Source organism: Oncorhynchus masou, chromosome 9 (genome assembly GCF_036934945.1).
Source record: "Oncorhynchus masou masou isolate Uvic2021 chromosome 9, UVic_Omas_1.1, whole genome shotgun sequence".
Taxonomy (NCBI): Eukaryota; Metazoa; Chordata; class Actinopteri; order Salmoniformes; family Salmonidae; genus Oncorhynchus; species Oncorhynchus masou.
In genome coordinates this window covers 70,952,454-70,977,097 of record NC_088220.1, presented here as the reverse complement: position 1 = coordinate 70,977,097, position 24,644 = coordinate 70,952,454, and the positions used below count along the sequence as shown (strand labels likewise).

The 24,644-nt window shown below is 46.5% G+C and overlaps 1 pseudogene; it reads right to left on the bottom strand.

Moving 5' to 3' along the window:
• The window catches only part of LOC135546574 (RNA-binding protein Musashi homolog 2-like), a 380,840-nt pseudogene that overhangs the window by 293,223 nt on the left and 62,973 nt on the right, over positions 1-24,644 (bottom strand).

Below are 24,644 nucleotides of genomic sequence, written 5' to 3'. Positions count from 1 at the left end.
TCTTTTAAATGGTTCCCCCTGCCTGTGTGTCTTCTAAAGGGCTCCCCCTGCCTGTGTGTCTTCTAAAGGGTTCCCCCTGCCTGTGTGCGTCGCCTAAAGGGTTCCCCCTGCCTGTGTGCTTCTTTTAAATGGTTCCCACTGCCTGTGTGCTTCTTTTAAATGGTTCCCCCTGCCTGTGTGCTTCTTTTAAAGGGCTCCCCCTGCCTGTTTGTCTTCTAAAGGGTTCCCCCTGCCTGTGTGTCTTTTAAAGGGTTCCCCCTGCCTGTGTGCTTCTTTTAAATGGTTCCCCCTGCCTGTGTGTCTTCTAAAGGGCTCCCCCTGCCTGTGTGTCTTCTAAAGGGTTCCCCCTGCCTGTGTGCGTCGCCTAAAGGGTTCCCCCTGCCTGTGTGCTTCTTTTAAATGGTTCCCACTGCCTGTGTGCTTCTTTTAAATGGTTCCCCCTGCCTGTGTGCTTCTTTTAAAGGGCTCCCCCTGCCTGTTTGTCTTCTAAAGGGTTCCCCCTGCCTGTGTGTCTTCTAAAGGGTTCCCCCTGCCTGTGTGCTTCTTTCAAAGGCTTCTCCCTGCCTGTGTGTCTTCTAAAGGGTTCCACCTGCCTGTGTGCTTCTTTCAAAGGGTTCTCCCTGCCTGTGTGTCTTCTAAAGGGCTCCCACTGCCTGTGTGCATTTTCTAAAGGGTTCCCACTATTTCCTAGGCTGGTGTAGACACTGTCACTAAATAGAATTTGGGGTGAGGGGGGAGGTAGGGGTGAGGGGAGAGGTTGGTAGAGGTTGGGGTGAGGTGAGAGGTTGGGGTGATGTGAGAGGTTGAGGGGTGAGTGGAGAGATTGGTAGAGGTTGGGGGTGAGTGGAGAGATTGGTAGAGGTTGGGGGTGAGGGGAGAGGTTGGTAGAGGTTGGGGGTGAGGGGAGAGGTTTGGGGATAGTGAGAGGAGAGGTTGGTAGAGGTTGGGGGTGAGGGGAGAGGTTGGTAGAGGTTGGGGTGAGGGGAGAGGTTGGTAGAGGTTGGGGGTAAGTGGAAAGGTTGGTAGAGGTTGGGGGTGAGGGGAGAAGTTGGTAGAGGTTGGGGGTGAGGGGAGAAGTTGGTAGAGGTTGGGGGTGAGGGGAGAGGTTGGTAGAGCTTGGGGGTGAGTGGAGAGGTTGGTTGTGGTTGGGGCATGAGGGGAGAGGCTGAGGGGTGAGGGGAGAGGTTGGTAGAGGTTGGGGATGAAGGGAGAGGTTGGTAGAGGTTGAGGTGAGGGGAAAGGTTGGGGCATGAGGGGAGAGGTTGGGAGAGGTCGGGGGAAAATGTTGGGAGAGGTTGGGGGGTGAGGGGAACGAAAGGACCTTTTGCTTTGTTCTCATTAGCCTCCTGATGCGAGTGATTTAGCCCCCTTTCGACGCTTAGTGTCAATGTTGTTTTTCCCCCAAAGACACATGTACACAGAAAGATGGACAGGTGCTGGTTTGTCTACAGAGCTCTGTCGTTCCATAGGGTGGACATCGAGGAAGACAGTCATTGGCCTAAACAGACATGAAAGGTCTGGACACAGGGGCAATTTGACTTTATTTATTTAGTCTCAATGTAGGTAGTCTTGCTGCATGTCCATAGTGTTTTCAGTTAATCTGCCTTTATATCTAGTCACACTTTTCCCATTGTAACAGGTGGTGTTTCTCAGACTTTATGCCAGTCCCTCAGTCACTGTATCCAAGTTAAGACAACATGCTTTGCCATAAGGCAGAGACTACAGAGGATTTCAAAGGATTACAAAAGCATGAGTGATCTTTATTTTGTTCTGACCAGGCATTTTTTATAACTATCAGACAGGCAGAGGTACTCCACTGTGCCAGGGGCTTCTGAGCACTAGCCATCAGGCTGGGGGGCAAAGTTTTTTTGTTTTTTTTTACCTTTATTTAACGAGGCAAGTCAGTTAAGAACAAATTCTTATTTTCAATGACGGCTTAGGAAGTGGGTTAACTGCCTGTTAAGGGGCAGAACGACAGATTTGTACCTTGTCAGCTCGGGGATTTGAACTTGCAACCTTCCGGGTTACTAGTCCAACGCTAACCACTGGGCTACCCTGCCGCCCCAAAAGGTCAAACACCTGTGGGCAGTGCCAACCGAAGAGGGCAGAGCGACAATGTGTGATCATTGGGGGGTGAGAGGGTGATAGTGTGCAGAGACCACCAGCTCCCCTGCCAACCTGTCCTCCCAACACACAGAGAGACACAGACACACTAACAGACATGATCCCTCTCTCGGTCTCTCTGGAGTGGATTCTCGCCAGCTGTCTGTAACTACTCTCAGATGGATGACAACCACCTGCTGTGGGGGAAAATTAAAAAGCTTGTTAGGTCTTTTTTCTTCTCCTTTTTCCTCCTCCCATTTAATTATTCACTCTTTCATTGAGGTATGTTTCTTTAAGAAACGCCAGAGAGACATGTTGATCAAGTCGAGAATCCTGTTGTTTAAACTTGCAATCTGTCTTTATGTTTCTGGATGAAAAAGGCAACGGCATGACACATCAGGGCGACATTCTGAGGAGCTGTAGCGTCAGTATTGTTTTGTGTTGTTAATTACAAGTGGCAGAAGATGTGAAAAGCATTTACACACAATGAGAGAAAAAAACTGAAAACAGATAGAAAACTAAGTGAGAGAAAACTACAGCAGGTGATATTTCAACCCCTAATATAAGAGGAGGATGAATGGGCCATTTTAAAGAATGTAAAGAGAATCTTCTGCTCGTATTAATAGACAGTGAATCTTTCTTCATATCACATCTAAATGGGGTGTATCTGGGAGCAGAGCCAGTACTGAGGTGGAGAAGCCTGCCTCATTGGCTCATCATTTTCTAACACACTTGCTTCATTACATAGCAGGAGGGGATAGAGGCAGCTAATTACATTCCTGCTTTACCTTGTCCATGTACAAATGTCCATTTTAAGAGGGAAAAAACTGTAATCTGATACATGTTCGTATTTTCACGTACAAAAATTATTTGCACGGTAGTTGGTATGATCATGTTGCTAATAAGTAATACATTTTGTGTGTGACGTGATGTCAATACAACAATGTTGTTGTTGCATTAATTGGTATATCATAAAAAATAACTGGGCAAAAAATACAACGCTTTAAATTTCCTGCCATTTTATCGTTAACCTGTGAAAGAGCATCAACTACAGCCTATGGCCTTGTTTATCAGAGGCTGATGTGGATTGGCTGTGTGTGAGACGGGGATGTGGCCTTGTGACCAGTCGCAGTAAGAGCACCCCCTGGTTGTGTTAGTTCTGTGTTCCCGGACACAACACTGAGATGGCCAAGGGTTGTCGTAGTTGACCTTGCTTCTCTTCTACACTCTACCCCAGGAAGATTGTCCTCACAGCAGCGGGAGTAGGAGCCTGAACGTTTGTTCCCCATTGTGTATGCTGGACCACTCTGACGACCGGCACTGTCATCACTGTTTTGCCCGGCAGGGGCACCCCTTGGAGTGGGCTCTGGTTTTGAAAGTTCATTAAAACCCACGTAATGCGCTGGCATTTCAGTTAATTAGTGCACCGCCTGCTAGTCCTTCACCCCTTTCCTCATGCACTTGACTCCTATGGGGAGAATGTGCACTAAGAGGAGAGCTCACCAAAACACATTTCCATATAGCAGTACAGGAGCAGCCGACCAAAGACAGTATGTGTGTACTTCCTGTTGTCTTATCTACTGTATATCTAGCCAGCCTGTGTAGATCTGCAGTATGTCATATTTTAATCTATGCACCAATCTGTCTATCCACAGTATCTCAATTATGCTGACTTGAAACTATTTATCAATGACAGTCTCTGGGTATATCAAGAATGGAAAGCAGAGATGAGAAGAGACTCAGTGAGGGATGGACCAGTTCTGACATTCCTGTTCCTTAAAGAGATTGTACGGTATAGTAAGCACTTACATTTTATTTAGTAACATATTGTACGAATTGGAATTCGTAACAGACGAATTGCAGGAACATTTAAATATATGTATTATAATGTTTTTTGCAGGATGTAAAATATAATATGAAATGGATGACGTTGTACACAACTGTGCACAATTTACGGGGACCCGTTTTGGCTCGTGAGTGCTACTTTCAAAACTACTGGCTGAAATTACACAAGACCTTTATAACGCAACTTTAACACTTTGGACTAGCCTTTACTGATTAGCTAGCTACCATGCATCATTCTGTCATCGCTGCACGCCCCTTCCTCCAAACCCTACACATGTCTATTAAAACAGACCCTCCCTGCTGTTGTTAACATTAATTAGACCCGGCAAAAGAGAAGGTCTTGACGGTGAGTGTTTCATGGTGAACGCTCCTCCTAATATCCGTCTTGTCTTTTGGTCTGACGCGTCAGTCGTGACTGTGCTGGAGCTGTTGCAATGCTGGGTCTCTGGCGCATCGTACCGCGCTGCGCCGGCTGAGCCTGTGTGTGTTATACACTCCTCCTCCGCTGTGGAAGCATAGTAATTGTATATGATGTTCAATACCTTTGAGGCTTCATTAAGCCTTTGCATCAAGCTACAGACAAAAACAAGTCCTACCTTGCAGGGAGGGAGGGAGGGAGGGAGGGAGGGAGAAAAAAACAAGGCCATTTGCGGTGTTTTAAAAGTGCTTTGAGTGGGAGGCAGTTATTCCAATGGGAGACGGTGGTTTTTCTTTTTTCTAAATGAGCCATCACAGGCAGCCAGTGTGCACAATCCATGATGTTGCGGTTGTACAATCAGAATGTGTGTGTGTGTGTGTGTGTGTGTGTGTGTGTGTGTGTGTGTGTGTGTGTGTGTGTGTGTGTGTGTGTGTGTGTGTGTGTGTGTGTGTGTGTGTGTGTGTTGAGGGGAGGTGAGATTGTAAGGCTTAACCTGTAAGGCTTAACCAACCTAGCATGATCATTTTCTTTCCCTCTTTTTCTTGTCTGTTTTCACGCTGAGAACTCAAATGTTGATTTTAACTTAGCTCCTCCAGTCGAGGCGACCACAGGTATCTCTGTACAGTCTTAGTCCTATCCTAACTGTAAAAGACACAACAATAGGACAGAAACAGAATGCTCAACTCTTAAGGTCACTGCTCACCATAGCTTGAAATGCAACACCATAATCGTGTTTCGCCTCAACTCTCGAGGCCGAGTGGAGCCTGAGAGGGAGCACGTCACTCAAGCCAGTGTTTACTGAATGGTTCTCTGCAGCTTCGCTAGAGAACCAGCCACCTGCTGTTCCTTACTGCCGGCTCCCAGCAGCAGAGAAAGAGCCAGGCATTGCAGGTGTTCAGAGCAGCCTTGGCAGGGAAGGCTTATTTCAGCCTGGATATCTTGGATGCCTCCTTCCCCTGGTTGAAGATCACAGGTACAGGCCCCCAGGTGGAAAGTTATTACGAGTCCGGGACCGTCTCGGCAGGGCATCGTGTGGCGCTGGTGGATAGGAGGAAATGCCATTTTGAGGAAGAACCAGTTTCTTTAAATCCTAATAGCTCCTCGGTCTGATTTAATTGGCACACTTCATGCCTGAGCCGATCGTAATCTGTTCTCTCCTTCAGGGCGCTGCGAGACAGACGAGACAAGCCAATGCTATCTGACAGGAGGAGACTCACTGCGGAAGCCGGATAAGTTGAGCTCATCCAAAGCTCTGCCAGATCCCTTTGACAAAATCTTCAAAATGTGGGCAATCTCAGAGCAGAGAATGCTTTACCTTGTGTACTTCAAACAGCCGTTCTCCTTCCTTCTGCATCACTCCACATTCCCCACCAATCACCAAAGATTGTCGTCCGCTATCTATATGAGATTTAGCCAAGTGAACAGGTGCCAGCAATCCATTCAATCTTCTTTAAACAGCTTGGGTCTTTGAGTAGAACTGACAGGTGTTTTATACCAATGACCCAATGACTTAGTTCTGAGGCAATCCCGTCTTACCCTAGAGGAGTCTAGGAGGATTTACCGGTCTAAAGCGTTGCATGGACGCCAAACCATAACGGTGAGGACTGAGGGACCCTGAAACCCACTGACCAGGGGATCTATGGGTTGTAAAACCAAAGCCAAAAACATTTAGTATATCGACATCAAATAACAAGAGTTATTTCTGAATTTTGTTAATTGGCATTACTTTTGTGGATAGGTGGTGAATTTCATAATTGCTGATAAACTGAGGGACACAACTCTGACGACATGCATAAGACCTGCAGTCCTGCCCTCTCACCCACTAAATCATCTCAGAGCTCAGGGACTTTCAGGAGAAAAGCCATTAGTTAGGATGACCATTAGTGAGCTAGAATGAGTTTGGGGAATGAATGTGGACTGTGAGGGGCCATTTAATTGAATGGTTAATGACCTGATGAAAATCATGGAACAGGTTGAGTCTCAAACTACACCTTATTCCCTTTATAGTGCACTACATTTGACCAGAGCCACATATGCACTACCCATAGATAGACTCTTAGGGTTTGACATTGAGGAGGACATTGCCCCTAAGAGCTGGGATACAACAGAGGTGGAGTGCACATCCTCTGAATGGCACATAGCCTCCTAGAAGCTAGTAACGAAATACCAATCACCTCTGTAGGCTAACCCACACACGCAGGCAAGAAAAAGCAAAGGGACCTGAATTACAATGGAAAACGTCGCCAAGAGGCAACTTCCTATTCCCAAGTGAGCGTTTAAAAACCATCCCTCTTGACTACAGGAAACACTGCCAGTACCCAGAGCAAACAAAGGTTAGAGAGAATATTAAATCATTTGTCTTGTTATTTCTCTCTCTCCACTGAACGGGCAGGTTCAGTTAGCTCTCTCGCTCTCTCTCTTCCTTCATTCAATTGTACAGGCACAAGCCGTAACCACCGGTGATTTCACCAGGATTAAAACCACAGAGCAGCCCTGCAACCGCAAGAGGGAACAGAGCGGAGGAGGAGTCAGTTGGGTACCAAACAAACCTGCTTTACACATCATTTACACAGTAAACTGTTAGAAGAGCAAACAGCAGCCCACAGCGCAGCAGTTCCCTGGTGCTGTGAACCAGTCAAATAAGACATGTTAACCTGGTATTAAAGGCAAAGCCAAAATGGTATTCACAACCTGGTTCTGTAGGAGAATCACAAGCCCCTGGACTAAACAGCAAGCTGTTATTGGGCTGGCATGTGGCCCAGTGGAGGAGGTGGTGAACAGGTTAAGTCAAAATGGTATTCACAACCTGGTTCTGTAGGAGAATCACAAGCCCCTGGACTAAACAGCAAGCTGTTATTGGGCTGGCATGTGGCCCAGTGGAGGAGGTGGTGAACAGGTTAAGTCAAAATGGTATTCACAACCTGGTTCTGTAGGAGAATCACAAGCCCCTGGACTAAACAGCAAGCTGTTATTGGGCTGGCATGTGGCCCAGTGGAGGAGGTGGTGAACAGGTTAAGTCAAAATGGTATTCACAACCTGGTTCTGTAGGAGAATCACAAGCCCCTGGACTAAACAGCAAGCTGTTATTGGGCTGGCATGTGGCCCAGTGGAGGAGGTGGTGAACAGGTTAAGTCAAAATGGTATTCACAACCTGGTTCTGTAGGAGAATCACAAGCCCCTGGACTAAACAGCAAGCTGTTATTGGGCTGGCATGTGGCCCAGTGGAGGAGGTGGTGAACAGGTTAAGTCAAAATGGTATTCACAACCTGGTTCTGTAGGAGAATCACAAGCCCCTGGACTAAACAGCAAGCTGTTATTGGGCTGGCATGTGGCCCAGTGGAGGAGGTGGTGAACAGGTTAAGTCAAAATGGTATTCACAACCTGGTTCTGTAAGAGAATCACAAGCCCCTGGACTAAACAGCAAGCTGTTATTGGGCTGGCATGTGGCCCAGTGGAGGAGGTGGTGAACAGGTTAAGTCAAAATGGTATTCACAACCTGGTTCTGTAGGAGAATCACAAGCCCCTGGACTAAACAGCAAGCTGTTATTGGGCTGGCATGTGGCCCAGTGGAGCAGGTGGTGAACAGGTTAAGCCAAAAGCTGACAGACCTCCACTATGGGGCCAACAAAGGTTTTGAACAGGTTTGGTTAAGAAAGAAAAGGGTAAGGACGTGAGTTGATACCCTGTGCGTCTGTGAGGTAGATGAAGCAAAGCTATTCTCACCCCCCAGTGACAGAATCAACACAATTACACAAATAACCTTAGTTGAAATAATCAATTACTATTTTGACAAAAAAGGAAAATGCCCAATTCAAATATATTTTTCTGAATATATTAATTTCAAATCCTTCCTGGGCAGTATGAGGGGTGTGAGGACGTTGTCTTTGGTCTGTGCCCTCTGCCTTCTACTCATCTGCAGGAGAAGAACAAGGAGCCAAGCTACAGCTTCCAACTTCACTGTGATTACACAGAGGGGTGAGACAGCTCCAACTTCACTGTGATTACACAGAGGGGTGAGACAGCTCCAACTTCACTGTGATTACACAGAGGGGTGAGACAGCTCCAACTTCACTGTGATTACACAGAGGGGTGAGACAGCTCCAACTTCACTGTGATTACACAGAGGGGTAAGACAGCTCCAACTTCACTGTGATTACACAGAGGGGTGAGACAGCTCCAACTTCACTGTGATTACACAGAGGGGTGAGACAGCTCCAACTTCACTGTGATTACACAGAGGGGTGAGACAGCTCCAACTTCACTGTGATTACACAGAGGGTTAAGACAGCTCCAACTTCACTGTGATTACACAGAGGGGTGAGACAGCTTTGACCAACACTGAATCAACTGTGTTTTCAATCTTCACAAGGAGATTCAGTTTCACGCATTGACTCTGGGGCTATGAAGAGCATTCTGAGAGCTTATTTCATCCCTCAGAAAACCCTAAAAAGGAGTCCAATCCCCTCTTTCATCCCTCAGTAACCCCTAGAGATGAGGAGTCTACTCCCCTCTTTCATCCCTCAGTAACCCCTAGAGATGAGGAGTCTACTCCCCTCTTTCATCCCTCAGTAACCCCTAAAGAGGAGGAGTCTACTTCCCTCTTTCATCCCTCAGTAACCCCTAGAGATGAGGAGTCTACTCCCCTCTTTTATCCCTCAGTAACCACTAAAGAGGAGGAGTCTACTCCCCTCTTTCATCCCTCAGTAACCCCTAAAGAGGAGGAGTCTACTTCCCTCTTTCATCCCTCAGTAACCCCTAGAGATGAGGAGTCTACTCCCCTCTTTCATCCCTCAGTAACCCCTAAAGAGGAGGAGTCTACTCCCCTCTTTCATCCCTCAGTAACCCCTAGAGATGAGGAGTCTACTCCCCTCTTTCATCCCTCAGTAACCCCTAGAGATGAGGAGTCTACTCCCCTCTTTCATCCCTCAGTAACCCCTAAAGAGGAGGAGTCTACTCCCCTCTTTCATCCCTCAGTAACCCCTAGAGATGAGGAGTCTACCTCCCTCAGTATCCCCTAGAGATGAGGAGTCTACTTCCCTCAGTAACCCCTAGAGATGAGGAGTCTACCTCCCTCAGTATCCCCTAGAGATGAGGAGTCTACTTCCCTCAGTAACCCCTAGAGATGAGGAGTCTACCTCCCTCAGTATCCCCTAGAGATGAGGAGTCTACCTCCCTCAGTAACCCCTAGAGATGAGGAGTCTACCTCCCTCAGTAACCCCTAGAGATGAGGGAGTCTACCTCCCTCAGTAACCCCTAGAGATGAGGAGTCTACCTCCCTCAGTAACCCCTAGAGATGAGGAGTCTACTTCCCTCAGTAACCCCTAGAGATGAGGAGTCTACTTCCCTCAGTAACCCCTAGAGATGAGGAGTCTACCTCCCTCAGTAACTACTAGAGATGAGGGAGTCTACCTCCCTCAATAACCCCTAGAGATGAGGAGTCTACTTCCCTCAATAACCCCTAGAGATGAGGGAGTCTACCTCCCTCAATAACCCCTAGAGATGAGGAGTCTACCTCCCTCAATAACCCCTAGAGATGAGGGAGTCTACCTCCCTCAATAACCCCTAGAGATGAGGAGTCTACCTCCCTCAGTAACCCCTAGAGATGAGGAGTCTACTTCCCTCAGTAACCCCTAGAGATGAGGAGTCTACTTCCCTCAGTAACACCTAGAGATGAGGAGTCTACTTCCCTCAGTAACCCCTAGAGATGAGGAGTCTACCTCCCTCAATAACCCCTAGAGATGAGGAGTCTACTTCCCTCAGTAACCCCTAGAGATGAGGAGTCTACCTCCCTCAGTAACCCCTAGAGATGAGGAGTCTACTTCCCTCAGTAACCCCTAGAGATGAGGAGTCTACCTCCCTCAGTAACCCCTAGAGATGAGGAGTCTACCTCCCTCAGTAACCCCTAGAGATGAGGAGTCTACTTCCCTCAGTAACCCCTAGAGATGAGGAGTCTACTTCCCTCAATAACCCCTAGAGATGAGGAGTCTACTTCCCTCAGTAACACCTAGAGATGAGGAGTCTACTTCCCTCAGTAACCCCTAGAGATGAGGAGTCTACTTCCCTCAGTAACCCCTAGAGATGAGGAGTCTACCTCCCTCAGTAACCCCTAGAGATGAGGAGTCTACCTCCCTCAGTAACCCCTAGAGATGAGGGAGTCTACCTCCCTCAATAACCCCTAGAGATGAGGAGTCTACTTCCCTCAATAACCCCTAGAGATGAGGAGTCTACCTCCCTCAGTAACCCCTAGAGATGAGGAGTCTACTTCCCTCAGTAACACCTAGAGATGAGGAGTCTACTTCCCTCAGTAACCCCTAGAGATGAGGAGTCTACCTCCCTCAGTAACCCCTAGAGATGAGGGAGTCTACCTCCCTCAGTAACCCCTAGAGATGAGGAGTCTACTTCCCTCAGTAACCCCTAGAGATGAGGAGTCTACTTCCCTCAGTAACACCTAGAGATGAGGAGTCTACTTCCCTCAGTAACCCCTAGAGATGAGGAGTCTACTTCCCTCAGTAACCCCTAGAGATGAGGAGTCTACTTCCCTCAGTAACCCCTAGAGATGAGGAGTCTACCTCCCTCAGTAACCCCTAGAGATGAGGAGTCTACTTCCCTCAGTAAGCCCTAGAGATGAGGAGTCTACTTCCCTCAGTAAGCCCTAGAGATGAGGAGTCTACTTCCCTCAGTAACACCTAGAGATGAGGAGTCTACTTCCCTCAGTAACCCCTAGAGATGAGGAGTCTACCTCCCTCAGTAACCCCTAGAGATGAGGAGTCTACTTCCCTCAGTAACCCCTAGAGATGAGGAGTCTACCTCCCTCAGTAACCCCTAGAGATGAGGAGTCTACCTCCCTCAGTAACCCCTAGAGATGAGGAGTCTACTTCCCTCAGTAACCCCTAGAGATGAGGAGTCTACTTCCCTCAGTAAGCCCTAGAGATGAGGAGTCTACTTCCCTCAATAACCCCTAGAGATGAGGAGTCTACCTCCCTCAGTAACCCCTAGAGATGAGGAGTCTACCTCCCTCAGTAACCCCTAGAGATGAGGAGTCTACCTCCCTCAGTAACCCCTAGAGATGAGGAGTCTACTTCCCTCAGTAACCCCTAGAGATGAGGAGTCTACTTCCCTCAGTAACCCCTAGAGATGAGGAGTCTACCTCCCTCAGTAACCCCTAGAGATGAGGAGTCTACCTCCCTCAGTAACCCCTAGAGATGAGGAGTCTACTTCCCTCAGTAACCCCTAGAGATGAGGAGTCTACTTCCCTCAGTAACCCCTAGAGATGAGGAGTCTACTTCCCTCAATAACCCCTAGAGATGAGGAGTCTACCTCCCTCAGTAACCCCTAGAGATGAGGAGTCTACTTCCCTCAGTAACCCCTAGAGATGAGGAGTCTACACTCCTGCTTCATTCTCCAGCAGGGAATTGGGAAAAGGAGCTAATAGATTGAGTTACGGATTCAACCATTTTAAACAATGTACCTTTTAGCTCACTGCTTAGCTTTGGAGGCTCTGCTGTACTGTGCAGAGAATGTTTTTGGGGCAGAGCTAAAAGTCTGAGAATTCTAAATGGATTCCATTTCTATAAAGTCAGATTCACACATTAGAACAGTACATCAAGATAAAAACATTATATAAGCACAAATAATAGTAATATGTCTGTTATGACAGGCCAAATTAAACTAAACATGGGGTTTGTCTCGAAGTAAAGTCCAGGTACAGTATATCTGATGACAGGTGACAGGTGAAAGGTGAGGTCAGAGCAGGATCAACAACCCAAGCAGGAGTTGTTGCAGCTCAGCCAGATAAGTTCACTTTGTTTTGAGACAAACTCCAAGCCGATTATAACAAAGGTATGTATGACTAAGCATTAGCAAGCCAGGCTAATTAGCCTGCTCTGGGTGTTAACAATGCAAGAGGGAGGTGGGGTGAATGGGCCCCCCCTTTTCTGCTAATTTGGAGATTACGCCAGGAAGTGGCTAGAGGTTAAAAGTGCCCCATTGCATAATCATGAAGATGAATCATCTAACTTGTGCCGTCCCCATGTTGTTTAGACACAACTGTAAAACTCCTGAGAGAGAATTGTTCACTTTGTCAAGACTTGCAAGAACTGCATTAGGTTTATAACACTGAGTATAGCTAGCTGATAAAGCACTACTCTTGGAGGACAGAGGAAGGAGATTAATTAGTACCATATGCAAATAATATCCCAAAAGACAGTCGCTCTGGTCTGTATTAAGACAATACATAGTGTAGCACTGAGAAGTAGTTGACTGTATCTAAACAGAAGTGGTAGTGTCCCTGCTCCATTTAAACAGACTCATCCAGTACAGTACATCTAGCTTCCTGTAGCCTAGGACTCCTCTGCTTAAGATGCCCTTTGGAGGTGACGCATAGAACAGGGAGGAAAGGCCTCTCTTCTGGAGAGCACTCGGTCATAGCAGTACACACACACCGCAGCCTGCTAGGTCTGGGAGAGCACATTCTGTGAGAAGACAGATCCTATGACCCTGGTTCCCCACACCACCTGCTTCCCACCCCCATGAAGCACACACAGCCAGCAGCACTCTCTGCTAATTGGCTAATTCTGGATCCGCACCAAACAAAACACAAATGCGAAACACACAATGACACATGCACACATACTGACACACACACTCAGACATTAATACACACACAGACACGAGTGCACATGTGCACAGACACACAGGTATCAGTAGTGCTGACATGGGAGTCATCAAGAGCAGGCTGCAAATGGATTCCCACAGTTTACATTTCAGACAACTCACTTCCAGCCCCCCTCCTACCTCCCTCTTTTCCTCCCTCCACTTCTGACTTCTTCCCTCCATCCATCCCTCCACTTCTGACTTCTTCCCTCCATCCATCCCTCCACTTCTGACTTCTTCCCTCCATCCATCCCTCCACTTCTGACTTCTTCCCTCCATCCATCCCTCCACTTCTGACTTCTTCCCTCCATCCATCCCTCCACTTTTGACTTCTTCCCTCCATCCATCCCTCCACTTTTGACTTCTTCCCTCCATCCATCCCTCCACTTTTGACTTCTTCCCTCCATCCATCCCTCCACTTCTGACTTCTTCCCCCCAAAACACAGCTGCTGTGCTTGGTACAGGTCTGCTCTCATTTTACTGAGAGGACACTGGCTAATTAACTGCTTTATTCACTCAGATGGACTCCTCACTGACAAGCGCACACACACACACACACACACACACACTCACAAACACACTCTCACAAACACACTCTCACAAAGAGAGGTAGCAATAGTGCGGGCAGACAGACGGGGCCCTGCGGCCATGGGTCCAGTCTGGTTGCCTGCGGGGGTCGGGGGCAGGGGGTATAGGGCCAGGATCCAGCCCCTCTCTGTCAGTCAGTTTGATTGGGCCTCCTCTAAGCCAGGAGAGATGAGTTCTGGTGGCTTCCAGGACAAGAACCATGTGGCCCGTTCCTTAATAACCTCTATGGGATTGGTGTCCCTAAACCAGGACGGTTGTTGCTAATGTGACTAGAATGACGTTGTATAAAACAGCCAGCTTTCCGAGACATAGACATGTCATATATTGGCAGAAAACGTAAATTATTGTTAATCTAACTGCAGAGTCCAATTAACAGGAGCTATTACAGTGAAAAAATACCATTAACTGGTGCCATTAACTGGTTCGATACATTCACCTCTGAAGGTAAATAATGTACTTACATTCAGTAATCTTGCTCTGATTTGTCATTCTGAGTGTCCCAGAGATAAAATGTAGCATAGTTTTGTTTGATAAAATTCATTTTCATGTTCAAATGTAGGAACTGGGGTCCACAGTTTGACCACACTGCTGTCTCTGGCTCCACACCCACCCCGCCCAGCCAGCTAGATGTGTGAAAGTAATCGTATAAGAATCGTATAAGTTAATGATCCATCATGTAGGACATTCCTGGGAGTGTGTAAGCTAAAAAAAAAATTACCGTAGCATTTTTGTATGTTCTCTACAGTTATGTACTTGAAAACTTATTAATTTACCAATTTGGCACATTTGGGCAAACTCGATACAAAATATTGTGCAGTAATGTAAATCTTCACTGGATCGCACACTGCCATCTGGTGGCCACAATCCAAATTACACCTGGACTCCTATCTGATGAAAAAAAAATGTTTTTTGGTTTGTATTATCTTTTACCAGATCTAATGTGTTATATTGTCCTACATTAATTGCATATCCTTTCAGGTCCTGAGCTACAGGCAGTTAGATTTGGGTATGTCATTTTAAGTGAAAATTGAAAAAAGGGTACAATCCTTAAGAGGTTCAAATTCAAATCATTTCTGAGTAACCTTACTGTGATTGTTCTAAATTAAAATCATTAAAAAATACAAAAATAGATCTATTTATCAAGCAAGAATTTAGCTTGGACTGTTTGGGAGTGGTTTGAGTGAGGAGGAGAAAACTGAAAACTAGCCGTTACTGGCAGAAAGGTTTGGAACTGTGTTTCTTATTGGTGACCTGGGGGGGGGGGGTCGGGGGGCAGGGGTATTAACTAATTTACCGCCTGGTGTTATCACCGGGCAGGCCAAAAGTCCATCCTGCCAAAACAGGCTGAAATTTCAGGCAGTCTTTTCAAACAGCTCTTACACTAAAAGGGCCCTATCATAATGTTTACAATTTCACAGTATTATTTCAACCTCAGTGTGGAAATATATTTAAACCGAGGATGAATTTTCTAAATATTCAAACAAAGCCTTAGCGAGCCAGGAAAAACCAGGCCACTCAATCATAACCTGGCTGTCTCTCTAATTTCTCTGTAAAATAAGGAGAATATTCAAACAATGCTAAGGAGAAGCTAAAACAGAGACTTCAGACGTGACGATGGAATCAGTCCCCCTACATGGCTGACAACAGGTCTTATGGTACAAGCTGCAGGATATGACTATATGGAGAGACTCATATAAACAACCAGCCTCCACAGACAGTGGAGGAACCAGACACATCCCAGGGAATGAGTCTGTAGACCTCCTCAGATCTCTATTAGAGACTTGATGAGGCTATTGACTGCCAATTAGAGTGCCACAGAACATCCTCATCCGCTAGAGTCTATCATCTTGAAATGGCTCAGGACAAGAGGACATCACTTCCAAATAAGCCTTACCTTGCCAAACTGTTCAAAATACAGCTTCACATCTTCAACTACTGTGTTCGCTGATAATCCTCCTACGAATACTTTCTTTGTTCTTGTGACCATCTGGAAGGAGAGAAAAAGGAGAGAGAACAGAGATCAGCAACACGTGAAAGCATTTTAGAGGACAAATCTCAAGAACCTTCACTGTAAGGGCCCAGAATCATTGTTTGCCGAGTCTGAAGAGAGTGTCGAGTAGTGTAGCATGTGAGCTGCAAGTCTGCGCTCATTTGTTGGGGTGTGTGGGGATGTGTCCAGAGGGGTACCTGTCGCCAATGTCACTACCTATGCCAGGTCCTTCCCAAAGCCACACACTGAGCTTTGAAACTTTGACTTTCAAACACAAGAGGAGAGGAGAAAGAAGACAGGAGAGAGAAGAGCAGAGGAGAGAGAATGTAGGAGAGAGGAGGACAGGAGAGATAAGATAGAAGAGCAGAGGAGTGAGAAGACAGGAGAGAGAAGAGCAGAGGAGTGAGAATATAGGAGAGAGAAGAGGACAGGAGAGAGAAGATAGGAGAAAGAAGAGGACAGAAGAGAGAAGAGGACAGAAGAGAGAAGAGGACAGAAGAGAGAATATAGGAGAGAGAAGAGGACAGAAGAGAGAATATAGGAGAGAGAAGAGGACAGGAGAGAGAAGATAGGAGAGAGAAGAGCACAGGAGAGAGAAGATAGAAGAGCAGAGGAGCAAGAATATAGGAGAGAGAAGAGGACAGGAGAGAGAAGATGGAAGAGCGAGAGCACAGGAGAGAGAAGAGCACAGGAGAGAGAAGAGCACAGGAGAGAGAAGAGCACAGGAGAGAGAAGAGCACAAGAGAGAGAAGATAGTAGAGAGAAGAGCACAGGAGAGAGAAGATAGGAGAGAGAAGAGCACAGGAGAGAGAAGATAGAAGAGCGAGAATATAGGAGAGAGAAGAGGACAGGAGAGAGAAGATAGGAGAGAGAAGAGCACAGGAGAGAGAAGATAGAAGAGCGAGAATATAGGAGAGAGAAGAGGACAGGAGAGAGAAGAGGACAGGAGAGAGAAGATAGGAGAGAGAAGAGGACAGGAGAGAGAAGATAGAAGAGCAATAATATAGGAGAGAGAAGAGGACAGGAGAGAGAAGAGGACAGGAGAGAGAAGAGGACAGGAGAGAGAAGAGGACAGGAGAGAGAAGAGGACAGGAGAGAGAAGATAGGAGAAAGAAGAGGACAGAAGAGAGAAGAGGACAGAAGAGAGAAGATAGGAGAGAGAATAGGACAGAAGAGAGAAGAGGACAAAAGAGGATAAGAGAGAGAAGAGAGGAGAGAGAAGAGGACAAGAGAGAGAATATAGGAGAGAGAATATAGGAGAGAATATAGGAGAGAAGAGGACATGAGAGAGAAGAGGACATGAGAGAGAAGAGGACATGAGAGAGAAGAGGACAGGAGAGAGAAGAGGACAGGAGAGAGAAGAGGACAGGAGAGAGAAGAGCACAGGAGAGAGAAGAGCACAGGAGAGAGAAGAGCACAGGAGAGAGACGAGCACAGGAGAGAGAAGATAGGAGAGAGAAGAGCACAGGAGAGAGAAGATAGAAGAGCGAGAATATAGGAGAGAGAAGAGGACAGGAGAGAACAGGAGAGAGAAGATAGGAGAGAGAAGAGGACAGGAGAGAGAAGATAGAAGAGCAAGAATATAGGAGAGAGAAGAGGACAGGAGAGAGAAGAGGACAGGAGAGAGAAGGACAGGAGAGAGAAGATAGGAGCGAGAAGATAGGAGCGAGAAGAGGACAGAAGAGAGAAGAGGACAGAAGAGAGAAGAGGACAAAAGAGGATAAGAGAGAGAAGAGAGGAGAGGAGAGAGAAGAGGACAAGAGAGAGAATATAGGAGAGAGAATATAGGAGAGAGAATATAGGAGAGAAGAGGACAGGAGAGAGAAGAGGACAGGAGAGAGAAGAGGACAGGAGAGAGAAGAGGACAGGAGAGAGAAGAGGACAGGAGAGAGAAGAGGACAGGAGAGAGAAGAGGACAAAAGAGGATAAGAGAGAGAAGAGAGGAGAGAGAAGAGGACCAGAGAGAAGATAGGAGAGAAAAGAGGACAGGAGAGAGAAGAGGACAAGAGAGAAGATAGAGAGAAGAGGACAAGAGACTACCCATCAGCACTAGCAACACATCTCGAAACAATGGATGGCCAAGTGCAGCCATGGAAACCATCAACATTGCTCACATTTATCACCCGCCATCTTTATGAGCAGCAAGCCAGCAGCACTTCAGTCTCCATCTCTCTCTGTCTTCCTTCTATTCTCTCCGTCCGTCTGACATCTTTCCCCCCCTGTAGTTTCATCTGCTTCCCTTGAAAGATGATCTGCCTGTATGTCTTTCTCTCAAGTCATTTTCAGGCTGGGCTTTGCGCTAGCAGGCTGCCTCAACTTGTCTACTGAGAGTTAGGTTTTTTCAGCTCCTGCTGTCTTTATGCCTCCTGACAGGCACGTGAGCCTCTGTTGTGTGTGTGTGGTGTGTGTGTGTGGTGTGTGTGTGGTGTGTGTGTGGTGTGTGTGTGGTGTGTGTGTGTGTGTGTGTCATGGCTGAAGGGATCTCAGGCCCTGGAACAACGCAATTACTCTGTCCATTTCTCTCCACTGTGACACCAGACAACAGGCCTTCCATCTTCCCCCTCCTCTCTCCGTCCCTATCCTTCTGTCTCTTTCCATCTCCCCTTCTCTGACACCAGACAACAGGCCTTCCATCTTCCCCCTCCTCTCTCCATCCCTATCCTTCCGTCTCTTTCCATCTCCCCTTCTCTGACACCAGACAACAGGCCTTCCATCTTCCCCCTCCTCTCTCCATCCCTATCCTTCTGTCTCTTTCCATCTCCCCTTCTCTGACACCAGACAACAGGCCTTCCATCTTCCCCCTCCTCTCTCCATCCCTATCCTTCTGTCTCTTTCCATCTCCCCTTCTCTGACACCAGACAACAGGCCTTCCATCTTCCCCTCCTCTCTCCATCCCTATCCTTCCGTCTCTTTCCATCTCCCCTTCTCTGACACCAGACAACAGGCCTTCCATCTTCCCCTCCTCTCTCCATCCCTATCCTTCCGTCTCTTTCCATCTCCCCTTCTCTGACACCAGACAACAGGCCTTCCATCTTCCCCCTCCTCTCTCCATCCCTATCCTTCCGTCTCTTTCCATCTCCCCTTCTCTGACACCAGACAACAGGCCTTCCATCTTCCCCCTCCTCTCTCCGTCCCTATCCTTCCGTCTCTTTCCATCTCCCCTTCTCTGACACCAGACAACAAGCCTTCCATCTTCCCCCTCCTCTCTCCATCCCTATCCTTCCGTCTCTTTCCATCTCCCCTTCTCTGACACCAGACAACAGGCCTTCCATCTTCCCTCCTCCTCCTGCCCTTCCTCTATCAGTCTTACTGAATACTCTCTCTTCCTTTCTCTGTCTCTTTCTCTCCTCATATGACTGCTGACTCCCTCCTTCTACACATTAGCATACAGGCTGATGGTTAGAACAGGCTTTCAGAGCAACTCGTAGAAGAGATAGTTTGAAGCAGCAGCTGCAGTGAAGACTGACTGCAGTAGTTCAGCACCTTGTCCACAGTGAGGGGATGGTGTAGAAGGACCTGGCCTCTTCACACCTTTTCAACATTCATTAGACCCTTTCCACCACTGACAGAGTGTCTAGGGCCAGGGCATTTACTTTAGACATCCTCAACACTGGGGCCCCATAGGTGTGCTCAGCCCCCTCCTGGACTCCCTGTTCACCCATGACTGCGTGGCCAAGCACACCTTCAACTCAATCATCAAGTTTGCAGACGACACAACAGTAGTAAGCTTGATTACCAACAATGATGAGACAGCCTACAGGGAGGAGGTGAGGGCTCCCGGAGTGTGGTGCCAAGAAAATAACCTCTCACTCTACCTCAACAAAACTACGGAGATGATCGTGGACTTCAGGAAACAGCAGTGGGAGCACCCCCTTATCCACATTGATGGGACCGCAGTGGAGAAAGTTGAAAGCTTCAAGTTCCTCGGCGTACACATCACGGACAAACTGAAATGGTCCACCCACACAGACAGTGAGGGTGGACCCTCAACCTCAGGAGGCTAAAAAAATTTGGCTTAACACATAAAACCCTAACAAACTTTTACAGATGCACAATTGAGAGCATCCTGTCGGGCTGTATCACCGCCTGGTACGGCAACCGCATCGCTGGCAACCGCAAAGTTCTCCAGAGGCTGGTGCAGTCGGCCCAACACATTACCGGGGGCAAACTTCGCGCCCCCCTGGACACCAACACCACCCGATGTCACAGGAAGGCCAAAAAGATCATCAAGGACATCAACCACCCGAGCCACTGCCTGTTCACCCCGCTACCATCCAGAAGGTGAGGTCATTACAGGTGCATCAAAGCTGGGACAGAGAGACTGAAAAACAGCCTCGATCTCAGGGCCTTCAGACTGCTAGACAGCCATCACTAGCACATCAGGAGTGGCTACCTATATACATAGATTAGGAATCACTGGCCACTTTTAGAAACAGATCACTAGCCACTTTAATAATGTTCCGTATCTACCATTACTCATCTCATATGTATAAACTGCACTCCACAATATTCTACAGTATCTTAGTCACTTTTAAATTGTGTTTACATATTACATTACATATCACATATTATATTCTATACTACACAACTAACTGTTAAACAGCCAACTCCAGCACATCAGAGGCTGCTGCCTAAAGACATAGATTAGGAATCACTGGCCACTTTAAGGAAATTAAACACGAGCCACTTTAATAGAATCTCCGTATCTTGCATTAATCATGTCATTGTTTTTGAAAGAAAGCACATTTTTGTCCATTAAAATAAAATCAAAGTGTTCTTGCTCAGTTGTACACCGGGGCCTCCCACTCTTTCTATTCTGGTTAGAGGCAGTTTGCTCTGTTCTGTGAAGGGAGTAGTAGACAGCGTTGTACGAGATCTTCAGTTTCTTTCCTCACATGGAATAGCCTTCATTTCTCAAAACAAGAATAGACAGACGAGTTTAAGAAGAAAGCTCTTTGTTTCTGGCCATTGTGAGCCTGTAATCGAACCTACAAATGCTGATGCTCCAGATACTCAACTAGTCTAAAGAAGGCCAGTTTTATTTCTTCAGTTTTCAGCTGTGCTAACATAATTGCAAAGGGGTTTTCTAATGCTCAATTAGCCTTTTAAAATTATAAACTTGGATTAGCTAACACAATGTGCCATTGGAACACAGGAGTGATGGTTGCGGATAATGGGCCTCTGTACGACTATGTAGATATTCCATACAAATAGTCATTTACAACATGAACAATGTCTACACTGTATTTCTGATCAATTTTATGTTATTTTAATGGACAAAAAAATGTGCTTTTCTTTAAAAATCAAGGACATTTCTAAGTGATGCCAAACTTTTGAATGGTAGTGTATATATATTCTTAATCCATTCCTTAGATTTACAGTATATGTGTATTACAGTATATGTTGTGAAACTGTTAGATATTACTGCACTGACGGAGCTAGATGCACAAACATTTCGCTACACCCGCAATAACATCTGCTAATCACATGTATGTGACCAATAAAATGTTATTTGATTTGAAATCACAGTCCACCCCCAGCTTCAATATCCCTCACAGAAATATTCAGACACACCGTCTAACGTATCTAGCTCAGATAACATTCCACAGCTTCTTCCTGTAAAGCAGCCAGACATTGTCCTGCCTCTATTTCCTACAAGTTTGTTTGAATTGGATGGATTGGTGGAAAGAAGGTGGAAGGTAAAGGGGAAAAAGGTGGTTTGTAGATGGTCGTGTCCGTCAGAAGATAAACAGAGTCATAAAGCAGTGAGGAGCCAACCGAACCACTCAGGGGACCGTGATGTGATGGAGAGGTTGAGGTAATGGATGGAGTCAGTCGCCTCTCCTCGTTGTGTAAGGACACGCCTCAACAGGAGAAGAAGCAGCCTCTCTCTCTGCTCTGATCACAGGGGGATTGGCAGGTGCAGTTAGTTACAACACCAAATGTTGTCTCATTATTTGTGTAAATTTGAAAAGCTCCATCTGTGAAGCAGTGGTGGAAAGGGAGACGAGGGAGAGTTGTGTCGTGAGGAGAGGAGGGGAGAGGTTCAGTAGGTGTTACAGAGGAATGAACACAAAACAATGCCTGGTCTTTACCTCTCCTCTCCACCCAGAAACTGGAGTCAGCGCTCAGAGATAGAGAGCTAAGGGCAGGCGTCGGCAGCTGGATTTTAGTTTATTGGTCAGAAAATACTAAAATCACCAGGACTTCAGCTAAAAACAAGTTTAATTTAGGAAATCTGTTCCCATTATTCCCATGATAAAAAAAGGCATATGATCGTGTCTCAATGTAATCAAAGTACAATGTATTTTTGAGCTTAGTCGTGGTCAATTTGCATTGCAGAAATCATTATAATGATGTTCTGGCCGCCTGACCATCCGCTCACACAAAAATCAGCCGTGGCTGAATCTAGTTGCCTACCCCTGGTTTAGGGGATAGAATAGTGTCGGTCCAGGCAGAGATTTAGGCATCTTTGCAATCTCAAGTACATAAATTCCCAGGCCGAATCCATGAATATGAAAAAGCAGTCTCTGGAGAGCGCCGAGTAAAGAAATGGGAATGACACACCAGCGAACGGCCTGATGGTGATGGAGGAGAGAATGCAATGAGTTTTGTATCTGTGCAGGGAACCAGTCGCTGACTTGGGGAATTCTCAGTCCGACTCCAGCTGCTGATGCTGCTGTTTAAGCCCTGTCGTCTTTCATGGATCGAGATTGATAATTCTTCTCCATTCCTGTGCCTCCAAATGCCTCCGGCCTTCCTGCTTACCCCTTTTTGAGGATGTCAGCTGTCAGCCTGCCGCTGAAAGATTCCCTTTCACACACACTGAGACACAAACACACACACTGACACACAAACACACACACCTTGACACGTTTGGAGTGGGCCGACTTCTTCTGCCTGTTTGGGCTGTGAAGTGCTGATAAAACACCAATGACAATAGGAGGGAAACAGGTGGGCTGTTTCACAGATGATGGAGACCATGAAGAAAAGGTTGTCTGTCATCAACAGCAGGTTTAGTCGAGCTTCATCCACTCTCCGTAACATTTTCTCTCCTCTTTTTCAGCTTATGATGTAGAGGCACTTTTCAACCCAGCCTGTTTGGCAAGCAAGCATCAAGTCAACCATAAAGAGCAGATAGAGGACCAATCAAGGACAAGAATAAAAAGTTACTGACATTTCCATTAACATGTGCAATGAAATGCTAAAACATTTGTTTTAGAGGAAATGTATTTTTCTATGTCTTTTTAAGAATGCTCATAAGGCAGGCACCTGGTAAAACTGCTGACCATATCATTCCCTCCTCCTCTCACCTGGCATATGACTGCTGACTCCCTCCTTCTACACATTAGCATACAGGCTGATGGTTAGAACAGGCTTTCAGAGCAACTCTTAGAAGAGATAGTTTGAAGCAGCAGCTGCAGTGAAGACTGACTGCAGTAGTTCAGCACCTTGTCCACAGTGAGGGGATGGTGTAGAAGGACCTGGCCTCTTCACACCTTTTCAACATTCATTAGACCCTTTCCACCACTGACAGAGTGTCTAGGGCCAGGGCATTTACTTTAGACATCACAATCCACCCTCAGCTTCAATATCCCTCACAGAAATATTCAGACACACCGTCTAACGTATCTAGCTCAGATAACATTCCACAGCTTCTTCCTGTAAAGCAGCCAGACATTGTCCTGCCTCTATTTCCTACAAGTTGGTTTGAATTGGATGGATTGGTGGAAAGAAGGTGGAAGGTAAAGGGGAAAAAGGTGTTTGTAGATGGTCGTGTCCGTCAGAAGATAAACAGAGTCATAAAGCAGTGAGGAGCCAACCGAATCACTCAGGGGGCCGTGATGTGATGGAGAGGTTGAGGTAATGGATGGAGTCAGTCGCCTCTCCTCGTTGTGTAAGGACACGCCTCAACAGGAGAAGAAAGCAGCCTCTCTCTCTGCTCTGATCACAGGGGGATTGAGATCAGTGTGTAACGGTTTTCTTCATGTGAAGGAGAGTCGGACCAAAATGCGGCGTGGCTATTGAGATTCATGTTTAATGAAAACAACTAAACACAAACACTACAAAACAAGAAACGTAACACGAAAACCGAAACAGCCTATACTGGTGCAAAGTAACAGAGACAGGAACCAGGACAATCCCCCACGACACACTCAAAGAATATGGCTGCCTAAATATGGTTCCCAATCAGAGACAACGATAAACACCTGCCTCTGATTGAGAACTACTTCAGACAGCCATAGACTAAGCTAGAAAACCCCACTAAGCCACAATCCCAATACCTATGAAAAACCAAGACAAAACACACTACATACCAAAACCCATGTCACACCCTGGCTTGACCAAATAAATAAAGAAAACACAAAATGCTAAGACCAGGGCGTGACACAGTGACTCTTTCCAAGAGCACAAGAATAGCACAAGAATTTAACTGCAACTCAAGACTTCCTTCAGAGGATGTGAGGATTTAAAAGTTGACTAACAAAAGGAGGATGGATGACAAAGGCGGAAAGTGTCCTAGAGCCTCATAGAATGGAAGCAAAACCGATAGATAGGAGTGAAGACTGATTATTGCATCTATATTTCTCTGGGCACAGAGGAGATCTAATTAAGATCTTTCATTAGATGATGTGCTGTAGTGAAAAACGCCCTCAAACACAGATCTTTATCTAGGCACAGAGCAGGACAACTAAAGGAAAACAGTCATGGATTGTGGAAAAAGGTGATGCTGTCCCAATATGAACTGACTAAATATTACAGTGTGATATATGCAGGAGATGCATATTAGTGTTGATTAGTGTTAATACTAATCAGAAAAAAAGAAAAGAGGAAGGAGGAGTGTCAATGGGAACACCTGTTGTGTATCAACTCTCGCAGTCCCATCTCTAAAACCTCCCCAAGTGTCCAGTAGAGTGGTCTGTGTTACGACATGCGTTAGTTTGCATAAACTTATTTACTTGTGATTAAGTGCCAGCCTCTCCACTTTGATTGTGGTTGATGACGAAGGCTGTGATTGAGTCTGACTACTACTGTTGTTCAGACTAT